Source organism: Myotis nattereri, assembly GCF_964212035.1.
Source record: "Myotis nattereri genome assembly, chromosome: 11".
Taxonomy (NCBI): Eukaryota; Metazoa; Chordata; class Mammalia; order Chiroptera; family Vespertilionidae; genus Myotis; species Myotis nattereri.
Genome location: NC_138086.1, coordinates 62613561 through 62626697, shown reverse-complemented (window position 1 = coordinate 62626697; position 13137 = coordinate 62613561). Strand labels below are relative to the sequence as shown.

Here is a 13137-nt window from a genome sequence, read left to right as displayed (position 1 = left end):
TTCAATTAACATCGCCGGCCGAGGTGGAAAATGCCCACTTTGTTTTCTGTCGCCGCAGACCTGCCTGGCGGCCTGTGCCCGGAGCGCGGGCCGGCTCCAGCTGGCACGGCGTTTATGGCCTCGGAGTTAATTTGCAGAATCGGCCTTCGGCGGGAGGGGTCTGTTCGCCCGTTGATATATTTATTTATTTACTCTTTCCTTATAAATAAAATTGCACTGTAAAACCCCGCGGCTTAATTGCAGGAAACCCAGTGCATTTTTGTTGTTGTTGTTCTGCAAGTGGCTAAGGGCGGGTGCTTTGTGTATGTGGCGGCGTGGAAATCTGGGGGAAGAATATGTTTACGGCCCAGGCTGTGCGGCTCGGTTTATCAGGTTTTTCCTGTGCTCTGTGGAACAGACGGCTGTTCATGATGGAAAGGCCTTTTTTCTGTGGGGAACGGAGTCTTTCTCGAGGGGCGGTGGGGAGAGAGCGTTTATGTAAGAATTCGGAATGGCTTCCAGAGACCACGGGCACTCGGCGGCTGTAAAGCTTCCCCTGCACTTTACTCGGCGACATTACAAAGTTTGCTTTAACACCTCAGAAGGGTTCTGGCTGCGTTTCCCAACCTGAGTCCTGCTGAACAGAGCGCACGCGGCAGCCTGTGCCTGTAGGACGAGTCGCCTCTAACAGGTGGCAAAGGGACAACCATGTTATCTTCCCGACCTTCTAATTTGAGGGCCCACCCCCAAACAGTCGGGCATCATATTATACATATTTGTGGTTTGGGTTTTTAAATGTCTACTCTTTTTTTCATGTATTTTTTATTTTTAAGACATTTTTAATTAATATATTTTTATTGACTTCAGAGAGGAAGGGAGAGGGAGAGAGAGAAACATCAATGAGGAGGGAGAATCACCGATCAGCTGCCTCCTGCATACTCCCCACTCGGGATTGAGCCCCCAACCTGGGCATGTACCCTTGCCTGGAATCGAACCTGGGACCCTTCAGTCTGCAGGCTGATGCTCTAACCACTGAGCAAACCAGCTAGAACTAAACATCCACTTTTTAGAAAAAATGTCATCACATAAAACATTTCTCATGGATGCCAAACCTTGACAATGATGCCTCCGAGGTAGTTTGAACCGGCCACTTACAAATGCAAGCTGTGCAGGTTGCTTGGACTTCGTTGACGTGGCCCATTCCGGGCTTTCTGTGTCCCCTGAAGGCTTGCTGAGTATCTGTTCATTTATCCTCATTTAGGAGCTGGAAAATGCTTCCTTCGCCGTCCGGGACACGTGGATTGTCCCATTAGGAAAACTGCGGATGACATATGACTTAACGGCACTTGCAAAGGGTCGCTGTTTGTCTCTGGATAAAAAGGAATGCTCTCCTTACAAAGCAAAACAAAAGCAAGGGGGAAACTAGCGAAGAGAAGCAGGCTGATAAACGGAGGTTGGCTAAGGGCTGTCATAGTCGCATTACAAACACCACGCCCTTCGCCCGCAGGACTGTTTCTTCAAGGTCGACCTTTACACTTCTGGGCCAGGATGGATGTGAGAAATGGACCATTTGGATTTAGTGTTGGCCACAGATCAAACTTGAAACCACAGCGGAGGAGGAGGCTGGGGCAGGAAAGTTATCCAGTGATGTGGTAACTTAGGATTGAAACTTCTCACCTTCGTTTTTCCCTCCTATCTTGACATAGAGGGACAGTTGAAGAGATGTGATTAAACCTCTTATTCCTTGTGTATTCATGAAGCTGGGCTTGTGTGTACAGATCATAGCTGGGGATACATAGACGTAGTCAAACGGTGTAGGAAAAACCTGCAGTGTTTCAGAACAAGTGCGCTTTCACCACATTCTGAAAAGCACATAGGCCTCTTGTTTGGATGGACTCGACCTTGGGGGACTGGGTGTGACCCTGAGCCACTCCTTTATGTGCCACATGTGTGAAATGCGGGTGGTCCCTGTCACCTGGCTGGCAAATGCCCAGCTTCCCATTTACCTGCCCAGGAAGCCCTGGGTGGACATTGGCAGGGGAGGGGCATCCAGGACTGGGGTGCCAGACTTCCACCCCTGCCTGGACCTTCGCTAGTGACGAGGGACGGTCACCTCCCCAGGCCTCGGTCTCTCCCTCTGTGAGAGGGGAGGTGGGCACGCAAGACTGAGTTCTTCCCAGCCGGAGCTTCTATCATTTTATGACCCAGTGATGACCCCGCAGCAAGGCCAGGCTCGGGCGTTTATCACTCAGTCCCAGTGTATGACTTCAGGCACTCGGGACTTATGGGTGTTTGAGAAAAGCATAAAACAGAGTCCAGGCGCTCTTGGAACTGGGAATAGCCCTGAAGGCATCCTGAGGGCAGGTGGAGGGCAGAGCAAAGGCAGAAGAGGGACCCAAGAGGGACGTAGTAGTGAAAACCTCCTGGGAGGGCCCAGCAGAAAGGAACTCATGGCAGGTCATACATTCAGACTGATTTAAAAACGTCCTAGCTCAGCCCGGCCAGCGTGGCTCAGGGGTTGAGTGTCGACTTATGAACCAGGAGGTCATGATTCCATTTCCAGTCAGGGCACATGCCTGGGTTGTGGGCTCGATCCCCAGTGGGGGGCGTGCAGGAGGCAGCTGATCAATGGTTCTCTCTCATTGATGTTTCTGTCTCTCTCTCCCTCTCTCCCTTCCTTCCTGAAATCAATTATAATTTTTTTTTAAATGCCCAGGTTTGACTTTGCTGTGGTGTCATCACTGGGTCATAAAATAGCAGAAGTGCGAGGCTGGAAAGAACCTGTCTTCTGTGTCCACCTCCCCTCCCACAGAGGATGAGACAGGCCTGGGAGCTCATGGTGGGGGAGGGCTTGATAAAGGAGGTTGGAGAGCTGGGGCCAGTTAGGAGGGTCTCAGAACATGAGCACAGAAATCCAAAATAAATTCTTCCTTGACTTGGCTCAGAGAGTCATATCTTGACAGAAATACCATTTCCTAACTCTCAAAGGAAAGAAAATGGTGCCCAGGTAGTGATTTTTGTTGTTGTTTATGGACAAAGCCTACTTCCTTCCCACGTTTTTCTGGCCTGTCCTCTCCCAGATAAGATTCTGGAAAACAGGCCAGAGCAGCCCCTCAGGTCATCTGTCTTGGGAACATGGGGGAGGAAATATGGGGAGAGGGGAGAAGCCGAGCTGACGCTGTGACGCTGGCACCTCCGGGTTGGTGCCATCAAGACACAGCTGTCTGAAGCCTCCAAAACATCTGGTGATCCTCATTCATTATAATAAACACCCCATCCAGACTGGCCACGGGCAGTTCAGGTGGGACAGATTTTAAGCGCCTGATGATATGGGAGTCCGACCCTTAGAGAGATCACCGTCCATTTCCTCGTGAGGGTTTGGGCTGAGTGGCGGTCTTCGGTTATTTCCGTTGCAGCGCGTCTGCGGACTGATAGCCCATGACTGTAATTATCTTCAGCCTTCAATAGATGTCCAGTAATAAACCCTTAGTCTTGTTCCTGCGCCCTGGGAATACCCCTTGTTTAACGTCATGTGGCATTTATAGGGCATCGTTCTGTGAGGCATCATGTATTGTAAACACATGAGAAGAGATGGCCCATAAATGCAGGATTTCCAGCTAACAATGCATGTCCCTCAGAGAGACCCTGAAGTTAACTGAAGAGCGGACGGGGGTGAGGGAAAGGGAAGAGCCCACCTACGTCTGTTCTGAGCGAGGAAGACGGACGTCACACTGGCGGTGCGTGTGACCACCCGTCCAGGGTCTGCCCTGACTCTGCTGTCTGCCAGGCAAAGTCTCTTCTGTGTGCGGGCCGGTCCTTGGCGGCTTCAGGTAGAAATGTCACAGTTTCAGGTGGATAACCAGGGCTTGAGGAGTTGAGTCTCCTAAGACCCCACAAACAGGACGTGAGTTTGGGCAGTCTGACTCCAGGGGCCCGCCTCCTGTCACGGGGCAACCTCTCATGGCCAGGGTTGATGCTTGCAAGTCGTGGCAATAGGGAACACTCAGCCCTCTTTTGAAATCACCTGTGCCCATCTCAAAGAAGAATGCAGTCTTCCAGGGAAGGGCCACCATGTCTTTGTCACAGAACAGGTGCCAGGATGGGCCGGGACGAGGAGGTGAGGGAACGGGACCAGGCCAGAGTACCCTCCGCATTTCTCTGGGTGCTTCCAGAGAAAGCCCAGTGAGGGTGGCCAACAACAGCACGTGGGTGGATGAGTCTGGAGGAGCTGGAGTAAAGCACAGGCGGGCCAGGCGAGCCGAGAGGCAGGTGGGGTGCCGAGCCAGCTAGCACAGAGCATGGGAGCTGCACGGGGACAGGCACTTAGGGGCAGGCACCAGCCACGCCGACCTGACTGCCCTGAGCAGGGGAAACTGGGCATCTCTGTTGACCTTCGTTGCTCCTGGGATTCATCACTGACCCAGGGCCTTAAAGAGGTCACTGAGGCCAGGCCAGGGTAGCTCAGTGGGTGAGCATTGACCTGTGAACCAGGAGGTCACAGTTGGATCCCCAGTCAGGGCACATGCCTGGGTTGTGGGCTCGGTCCCCAGGGGAGGGTATGAGGGAGGCGGCCCATTAATGATTCTCTCTCATCATCGATGTTTCTCTCTCCTCCTCTTCCTTCCTTTCTAAAATCAATAAAAATATATTTAATTTTTTTAAAAAGGGGGCACTGAGCACCATTCTGTCCTGGTTGACTCTAATTGGTGAGGTCACGTGTGGCTCAGCCAGTGATGTTACTAACAGCAGACAGTGCTGTGGGGCAGCCCGCGGGGGAAGCCCTCCCCTGCGAATTAAGGCCCTCAACCCTGGGACGTAAAGAGTGAGCTGCCCAGGGTCATGGAGGGCGTCACGGAGCCGGTGTGAGGACCCAGGCTGTCGGGCTTAGAAGTATCCTCTGCGATAGCGTGAAACGCTGCTGAAGTAGAAACAATAGGGGAAGCATCCTCAAGGTCACTGCAAGGTCACACGGAGACCCTGCCTTCCAAAACCGGCTGCAGGAAATGAATCTGCTCGGGCGCCAAGGCCGCGAGGCCCACTTCTCACCGGAGCCCTTACAGTCAGCCTGAGCCTAGGACGCCGCCCGTTTTCATAACCTGCTTCACACGGGCGCTTTGACTGGGGGTCCTTGCACCCGCAGTTTCTCCCGTCACCTTTGGGAAGGGTTGCCACGCGCACGTCCCACGGGATTCCAGGGCGGCGCTGGCACAGTGAGTGCCCACGAGGTGCCCGCCACCTTCGGAAGCCGCACTGACAGGAGGCCAGCAGCCTTCTGACAAATCAGAAAGATCCATAAAACCTGCTTTTCATGCGGCACCGGCTACAGCTTCCACGCGGGACAAAGTGTGAGCCCCAGCTCTTACGGGGGCTCCGCTGTTGGTGTGAACATTCCGTGATCTCGGGGCATATGCGCCCCAGCGCCCGGCACTCCCGTGGCGACATCTCGTGTCCGGCGCTGCGTTTGCGGCGGAAACTGGCTTCGGCTGGCGGTCCCTCCTGATCGCTCATCTTGATTATGGCCGCATTTTTCTCGGATCGATCGCCCTCCGCGTGCCAGCCCTCCGCCCTGCACTTGGCCCTGGCAGGGCCTTCACTCTGTCCGTGGGTGCACTCTGGAAATATCGCACGTTAATTTCACAGTCAGGCGGGGGACGCACACCGGATGCAGCCCTCGATGCTGCAGAGAAAAGCGGCACTTGTTTCAGAAAAGACGGGCCTTGGCTGCCAGTGTTGCCTGAGTTCACGTTATCAAAGGCAGGGCGCGCCCCCAGTGGAGGGGTTGGCGATGTGACCATGAAGGGTCGGGGCGCCCGCATCCCCACTGCCCACCGCGAGGGCAGGAGGCCACGTGCCTCCCATCCCCGGGTCTCGGCGCTGTGAATGAATCAGTGGAAGTAAGAGAAGTGATACACCCTTCTCTTTTTCCCGCAGGACTAGAAACCCGTATCCTAATCCATTGTATTGAAAATGTACGCTCATTTTGGACAGTTTCGTGAGTGCATTTTAGGAAGGTGACTAACCGGGCAATTTCTGGAGAGGTTTTGTAGATCCCTGGTCATTTCCTTCAAGTCTAGACCTTTTTAAATTACTGATTAAAATAATGCCACGCAGAGCTAATATGGTACATAAGGGTGTGCCAGGAATTAAACGCTTTCACGCATCAGATCATGCCATCTTCACAGCGCCCTGTGAGGTCAGCTCTGGTGTGACTTGCCCTTTGCAGGTACAACATGGAGCATAAAGAGGTAAAATCACTGGCCTGAGGCACCAGGTGTCAGAGCACAGCGGAGTCCTAAACCAGGCAGCCTGCTCCCAGCCCTGCGTTACCCGCCTGGGCTCGGCCTGGACAGGGTTGGTGTGGGGTGTGTAGTTATGCTGACTGGGTTCCCGTGGAGGATGAAGCTGTTGTGTGGTGCACATCGCAGATTGCGACCCCTTACATTGGCATCGTATTAAGTTAGTGTAACTCCTAAGTACACAGTACGTAGATTACACACAGATGCTGGTGATTATTGCAGTATTATGACTATATTCCCTACGCTGTACTTTATATCCACGTGACTGTTTTGTAACTGTCGGTTTGTACTTCTTAATCCTTCACCTTTTTTACCCATCTCCCCCAAACCTTATCCCATCTGCCCTCCATCAGTACGTTCTGGGTAGCTATGAGTTTGTTTCTGTTTTGTTTTTTAGATTCCACATATAAGTGAAATCATATAGTACTTGTCTTTGTCTGACTTATTTCACTCAGCATCATACTCTCTGGATCCACCCATGTTGTCACAAATCTAAAAGAATGAACTCTTGCCAACAGGCTCACTCTGGAGTCATCTTGTTCTGAGTGTCCTGACCAAGAGTCAATTGGTCAGTCACCCAGAGCCCCGCCTTCCCGAGACCACAATCACCTCATTTCTTTTAGGTCTCGCCAGATTCTTGTAACCCCAGGAAGGTCAAAGCTAAGAACAGAAATAATGAAAAAAATAATTCAAAGCTATAGGACCAACTTGTGCAATAATTTGTAAACATCTGTCTGGCCTTTTTAAAATATTTTTATTGATTTCAGAAAGAGGAAGGGAGAAGATATAGATAGAAACATCAATGATGAGAGAGAATCATTGATCGGCTGCCTCCTGCACGCCCCCTACTGGGGATCGAGCCCGCAACCTGGGCATGTGCCTTTGACTGGAATCCAACCTGGGACCCTTCAGTCCACAGGCCGACACTCTATCCATTGAGCCAAACCAGCGAGGGCTTGTTTTGTGTTTGTTTTTAATAATTTTGTTTAACGTATTGATTTGAAAGAGAGCGAAACATTGATTTGTTGTGCCACTTACTTACGGATTCATTGGCTGATTCTTGAACGCAGCCTGAACGGGGATGGAGCGTGCAGCCTTGGAGAATCAGACAGGTGCTCCAACCAACTGAGCTGGCCCCCAGGGCTGTTTTTCTGTTTTAAGATATTTTTTAAAGCTTAACTACCTAAATGGTAACGTTGACATAATTTTGTTGAAATCTGTATAAGAGCATTTTATTTTATTATGGCAGTCAGAGAAAGACAAATACCATTATCGTCTCACTTGTGGAATCTAATGAACAAACAAAATAGAAACAGACTCATAGATACGGAGAACAGACTAACAGCTATTACAGGGAGGGATTGGGGGGCTGGTGAAAAAGGTGAAGGGATTAAGCAAAACAAAACACATTAAAAACTCATAGACACAGGCAACAGTATCGTGATTACCAGAGGGAAAGCGGGTGGGGAGGTAGAAGAGGATAAAAGGGGGGCGGGCAGAGACTGAAGGAGATTTGACTTTGGGTGGTGAACACACAATACAATATACAGATGGTGTATTAGAATCGTACACCTGAAACCTATAATAAAATTATATTATTAACCAATGAAGGGGCCAGTGCACGAATTCATGCACCTTGAAAGGAACTGTGGGCTGCAAGGCTGCAGTGGGCACAGGGGCTGGTCTCGGCCCATCCTCTTTGCTCCCACCCAGCCCCTCCCACTGCAGCCCCCAGTCCCCTGTCTGCAGGCAGTCCTGCTCCTGCTGAAGGCGCGGAACAATTTAGGCTGGCACCAGCAGTGGGTGCAAGCAGGGCCAGCAGCAGGTGTGAGCGCTGGGCGGGACTGCAGTGCACAGGAGCAAAGAATTTTCACTAACCACCAGATGCTCGCCCCAATGACAGGGACCGGTGCCCTGCCTTGGTCTGGAGCCCCTGCTCACCTGCTCCACCATCCTGCCAAGGCCGACGCCTGCCATGTTGCGCGCTCTGCCACCTGCTGCCGACACCTGCCGTGTTCCACGCGCTCCCCCTGGTGGTCAGCGCACGTCATAGCGACTGGTTGTTCGGTTGTTCTGCCGTTCAGTCTATTTGCATATTAGCCTTTTATTATATAGGATGTCATCCCAATAAATGCAATAAAAAATTTTAAACTACCTTTCTATTTAATAATATTAAATAATAAATATTAAAGAAATATTCTGAATATTTAGAAATGTTTGTTAAATAGATTTGTAAGTGTGAAATTTTAGCACTAAACCAAGTATAAGTAGTTAAGTTTTCTTATCAAAAAACAAAGTCCTCCAGATATTAAAGATCCAAGCAACTGTGACTGGAATGAGGTCGTGAGAAAACGTTGGGCTGCTCTGCGCTGTGGGAAGCCATTGTGGGTGGAAGCAAGCGAGATAATCTAGTGTTCTTTTCTTAAGACTGGGGGAGGCTGTGTACTTTTGCATCCCATCCCCCACTAAAGTCTGTGAAGGGTATTCTCTCATTCATTCATTCAACAAACATATGTCCATTGGCGCCTTGAATGCATGCACACCCTGGGCACCATGGGATACTAAGAGCTAATAATTAATTCATTAGAGTGTTTAGTCCTATGAAGGAGACATCACTTCCAGCTTGGAGAACAAGGACCCATTCCATAGCCAAGGAGGGGGTGGGGGAAACAACATTCCAGGAGTGAGCTGAGGCCAGGAGCAAGGCGGCCAGGAATTTAAGACTTGGCTCATGGTTCCTGGAGCCGTGTGTCTTCCCTCATAATTGTCTATTGCCAATTCATTTAGACTATTGTTGCACCAGCTCCTATAAAGTGGGTCAGTACCAATTAAAGCTAATTTATAGTGATAAATCTATAAGGCAGAAAGGCAACTCATTGCTAATGTATTTGCCAGAATTTGACACCCCAGGAGAGTTTTAATTTGCTGTCACTGCAGTTATCACTTTTTCATGAATATTAATGACCTGTTATAAGACAAATGTGGCGTGTTGGGTTTCTGGAAAAGGTTGACTTATTTTTATCTGTATGTCACTATGTTTATGAATACAGAGTGAGAATAGTGTAGGTGCTAAAATGGATTGCAGCCAAATGCAGGGGTTAAAGGGTGAGCAAAAGGCAAGGTGGGCAGAGCTTGGAGGCGAGGGGACAAGATTGGAAATGGCTCTGACAGGTGAGAGTGAGCTCGGCAGAAGCACTGGAAGGCTCCTGGGCACTCAGGCCAGGTGGGTGAGTGCGTGGACAGGCGCTCCGCACCGCCTTGCAGTTTCATGTGATTCGTGAAACCTTTTCATGTGATTCGTGAAACCAGCTCTGGTGTTGACTTCTTTTGTTGACAACCAGTAGGCATTTTTGAGCAATATATTTGTCTTATCATGAAGTCCTAGCTAAGTTTTCTCATTTCCCAAATTGAAATGCTGAAATGAGCTCCTGGGGCCCCCACAGTGCCTCTCAGCCGCTGTTTCTACCCAGTTCAGGCCCCCCTGTGGGGACAGTGCAACTGTGGAGTGTGAAAATGGAAAATTCAATCCAAGGAAGCTAGTGGCCACCAATATTTACATGTGACAGTGAAGCTACATTTTCCTGTAGAAACTCTAACACTGGTGAATGTCGTTTTAAAGTTGGTTAATAATGTCTAAGAGTCTGCAAATTAACAACTCAGGTAACTCTTCTTTGAAAGACTGGACCTCCACGTGCTCAGACACTGCCCCCACGTGCGGCTGTGGGTGGCTCTACCCGATGTGTCCATTTCCCTCCCTCCCCAGTGATTCAGACTGCGTTGCATCTTTATCTCCCTGGTACTGGCCATGGTCAATTGTAAAAGAAATCAAAGGAGCACAAACTTTGGAACCAAGGACCCAAGTACCAGTCCAGTCTGCCTATTTCTAGCCAGTGACCTTGGCAACCCCTCACCTCCTGAACCCCAGCTTTGGCCTCTGTTAAACTGGGTCCTCTCCAAGCACCAGGGTCATAGGAGCCCCCACCCCCACCACCCGAACCTAAATGGCAGCGACATCTCCCAACTCCTCCTGCTCCCAGAACTGCAAAACTTGCTCATTCTTGGGCAGCTACAATTTCCCACTGGAAAAATAAATCCAAGTAAATGCAGGTAGGTTCAGGTAGGCAGGTAAATGCCAGAATTTAAGGAACAAATGACTTAAAGCAAAAGGAGGGCAAATCTAAAAACCAGGCATTTGGGCTATCATGCCACCTATGAATTCCTGAAATCCTATTCTGCCCGCTGGCGCACTGAAAATCCCAGGATTTATGGGACGAAGGTTGGGGCAAAGCCTCGGAGCCATGGAATTTTGTAACTGAGCCTCAGCAAAAACAAGAACCATCCTACCAGGATGACTGTTTGCCTACCTCACAGGGTGTTCCCCGGCATCCCAGCAGCCCATTGGTCCAGTGTCCTCTGACCTTGGGCCCCTTTAGATGTGGGTCAGTTGTCTTCTAATCGAGAACGGGTTCATCAGAATGAGAAACCTGAGCCAGTCCTTCGGTCTTTGTTTTAAATACAGGGGATGTCTTCACTTTGGTCCCTGCTCTGTCAGCTTTCTCAGGTGGCTCAACTCAGGGTATGTGACACTAACCCGGCACCGTTGTTCTAATGAAGCTGTTTCCATAGGATCTTTGTTTTTCTTAATTTAGGCCTGTGGATTCTCTTTAGTTGTGAGAAAGCTTTCCTCTGGACCCTTCGAATATTAAAATGTGGGGAGGGGTGTTGGCAGAGAGCAGGTTTTCCTGTTTTGTGAACAGCCAGTCCCACCCAGGTGGCACTCACCAGGATTCAGGGCTGACTTACAGAAAGCAGGCGGGTGGAGGAGGAGGAAGGGTTGATGAAGATGAATGGGTATGTGCCAAAGTGACCTTTCCTGCTTAGAATCCTGAGCCAAGTAGCCTGAAGGAAAGACGCCCCAAACACACGGCTGTCACTGTGACCGTGGGCTGACTTCTGAGACGTTAAAATGTGTTCAGTGGCCCTTTAAGTTCCTCCTAGTTCCAAAATTCTGACTCCAGACCCAGCTCCCTAACAGAGCTTGCTAGGCGGGTGGCCTTGGGGGTTCCTGCCAGGCAGTCCCCAGACACCGGCTCTGGGCCCCAGTTGGGTAGTAGATGCTTCCTGTGACTCTCACGCTCCAAATCGTTCCAACCCAACTCCCTGCCCCAATTACTTACATCGACAGGGTGTTGGGGTTTGCGTTCCCTCTTTCCCACAGAGGAAACACTTTTTATCATCTTTGCTCGCAAAATTTTGCAGAAATGATTGTGGATGCCACGTGGCTTGCAGGTGGCTGTACCCAAAGCACCAACCCCTCAGACCTGGCCCCTTTGATCCGGTGGAGTTCTAAGGTTCTCTCTTCTGCTGGGCTTCATTAAGCCCTCCTCGGTCGGAGGCCTTCCCGCCATCGTAAACGTTGCGTGGTTCTTGGTGTTCAGGTTAACAAATGAGCCCAATGAGATGGATAAATGAGTCATTCTGACCTCCCGAAGCCCTGCTGGAGGAGTTTTGCGAAATCGCGAGTCTGGTTCTCTAACAAGCAATTTAAAGGGCGCCAGCATGTGGCATTTGTTTGAGTGAAACGTCCTAAACAAGGCCCTGTTTAAAAGCACATTTCGAGACTTGCTCAAACTCATGTGGCACGGACCCTGTGCTGCCTCCTGTGAGTGTTTCCAAAGCGATCTCATTCCTGGGGGCCACAGCCAAGTACAGCAGGGCTCACCAAAACCCAGTTATCTCCAGGGCCTCACTTTTGCCAAACTTCTTTCTGCACCATCCGTGAGTTTCAAAACAGACAACTTTGAATTCCATCTGAGTGGTAGATGGTGAAGAACCAGCAACGAGGTTGGGACCCCGTCAGAGCGCTGCTGGTATTGGGGGCCAGGAAGTGGTGTGGGGAAAAGCGACCACCCTGAATGGCTCATTGAGAATGCATAAGCTCTTGAGCCTCTCAGGGCTCAGTTTTCTCAAACATATGACAGTGACAGTCATCCCCACCTCAGAGTCACTGAGGATTAAAGGAGATAAGGCGTCTACCGTGCGTGAAACATGAGAGGCACTCACAGCCCGAGTCCCTTCCTTCCTCCCCGGCTCCTTCTTTTGTTAGCCTCAGATGCTGGCGTCCTTGTTCCTGGCTCAACAGGCTCTTCAAACAATCCTATTAATGCCTATTAAAATGAAACCCAATAAAAGTGCCAATATCTGGTGTTGAAATAATTGATGTAGCAGAGAGCCCATGGAGCACCCAGGCAGGCCCCTGGTGCAATTTAGCCTCACACCTGGGGGATGAATTTCACAACTGTAATTGCTACCATATAAGTCTTATTAATGTTGTGCTATAATTCCTATTTATTCCACCGGGCTTGTAAATGCATTAGGACTTGTCAACATATTATTTTACACTGTTTATGATCTGTAGAATTATGTCCTTCGGGGTTGTATTGTGCAAAAGCTCAAAATAAATGGCTCTGGGCCTCATTTAAAAAGAGCAAAAGGGGACTGCTGGTGAAGTGGCTCCCATCCCTGCCGCCCGGAGAAGTCAGTGAAGTAGATTTTAACTTCAACTACCAGCAGAGCTGTTCACCTCAGCAATACGGAGAATCCCGGCTCCTGCCTCAGCCATCTGACTGGGGTGGGGCCTACCCTCCCTGCCTCCCAGGGAATGTGGGGTAGCTCCCTGGGGTCAGGGGTGGTCTTCCCTGGGCTGGAGCTGTATTCTGACCCTGACAGTTTGCCCAGAGCTCCAGGCATTTCTGTCCCCTAGCTCTGGATAAACCCCCTTTAATTCCAAATTTCCTCATGGTCTTTCCAGCATAACCTATATAAAAACAAACAAACAAACAAACAAAAAAAACTGAAATTC

General features: G+C 50.1%; 1 protein-coding gene across 4 annotated transcripts in view; it reads left to right on the top strand.

Annotated features, from left to right (window-relative positions):
* JAZF1 (JAZF zinc finger 1) overlaps positions 1–13137 on the top strand; it is a 306522-nt gene that overhangs the window by 284701 nt on the left and 8684 nt on the right. The gene's annotated exons all lie outside the window — the stretch shown is intronic.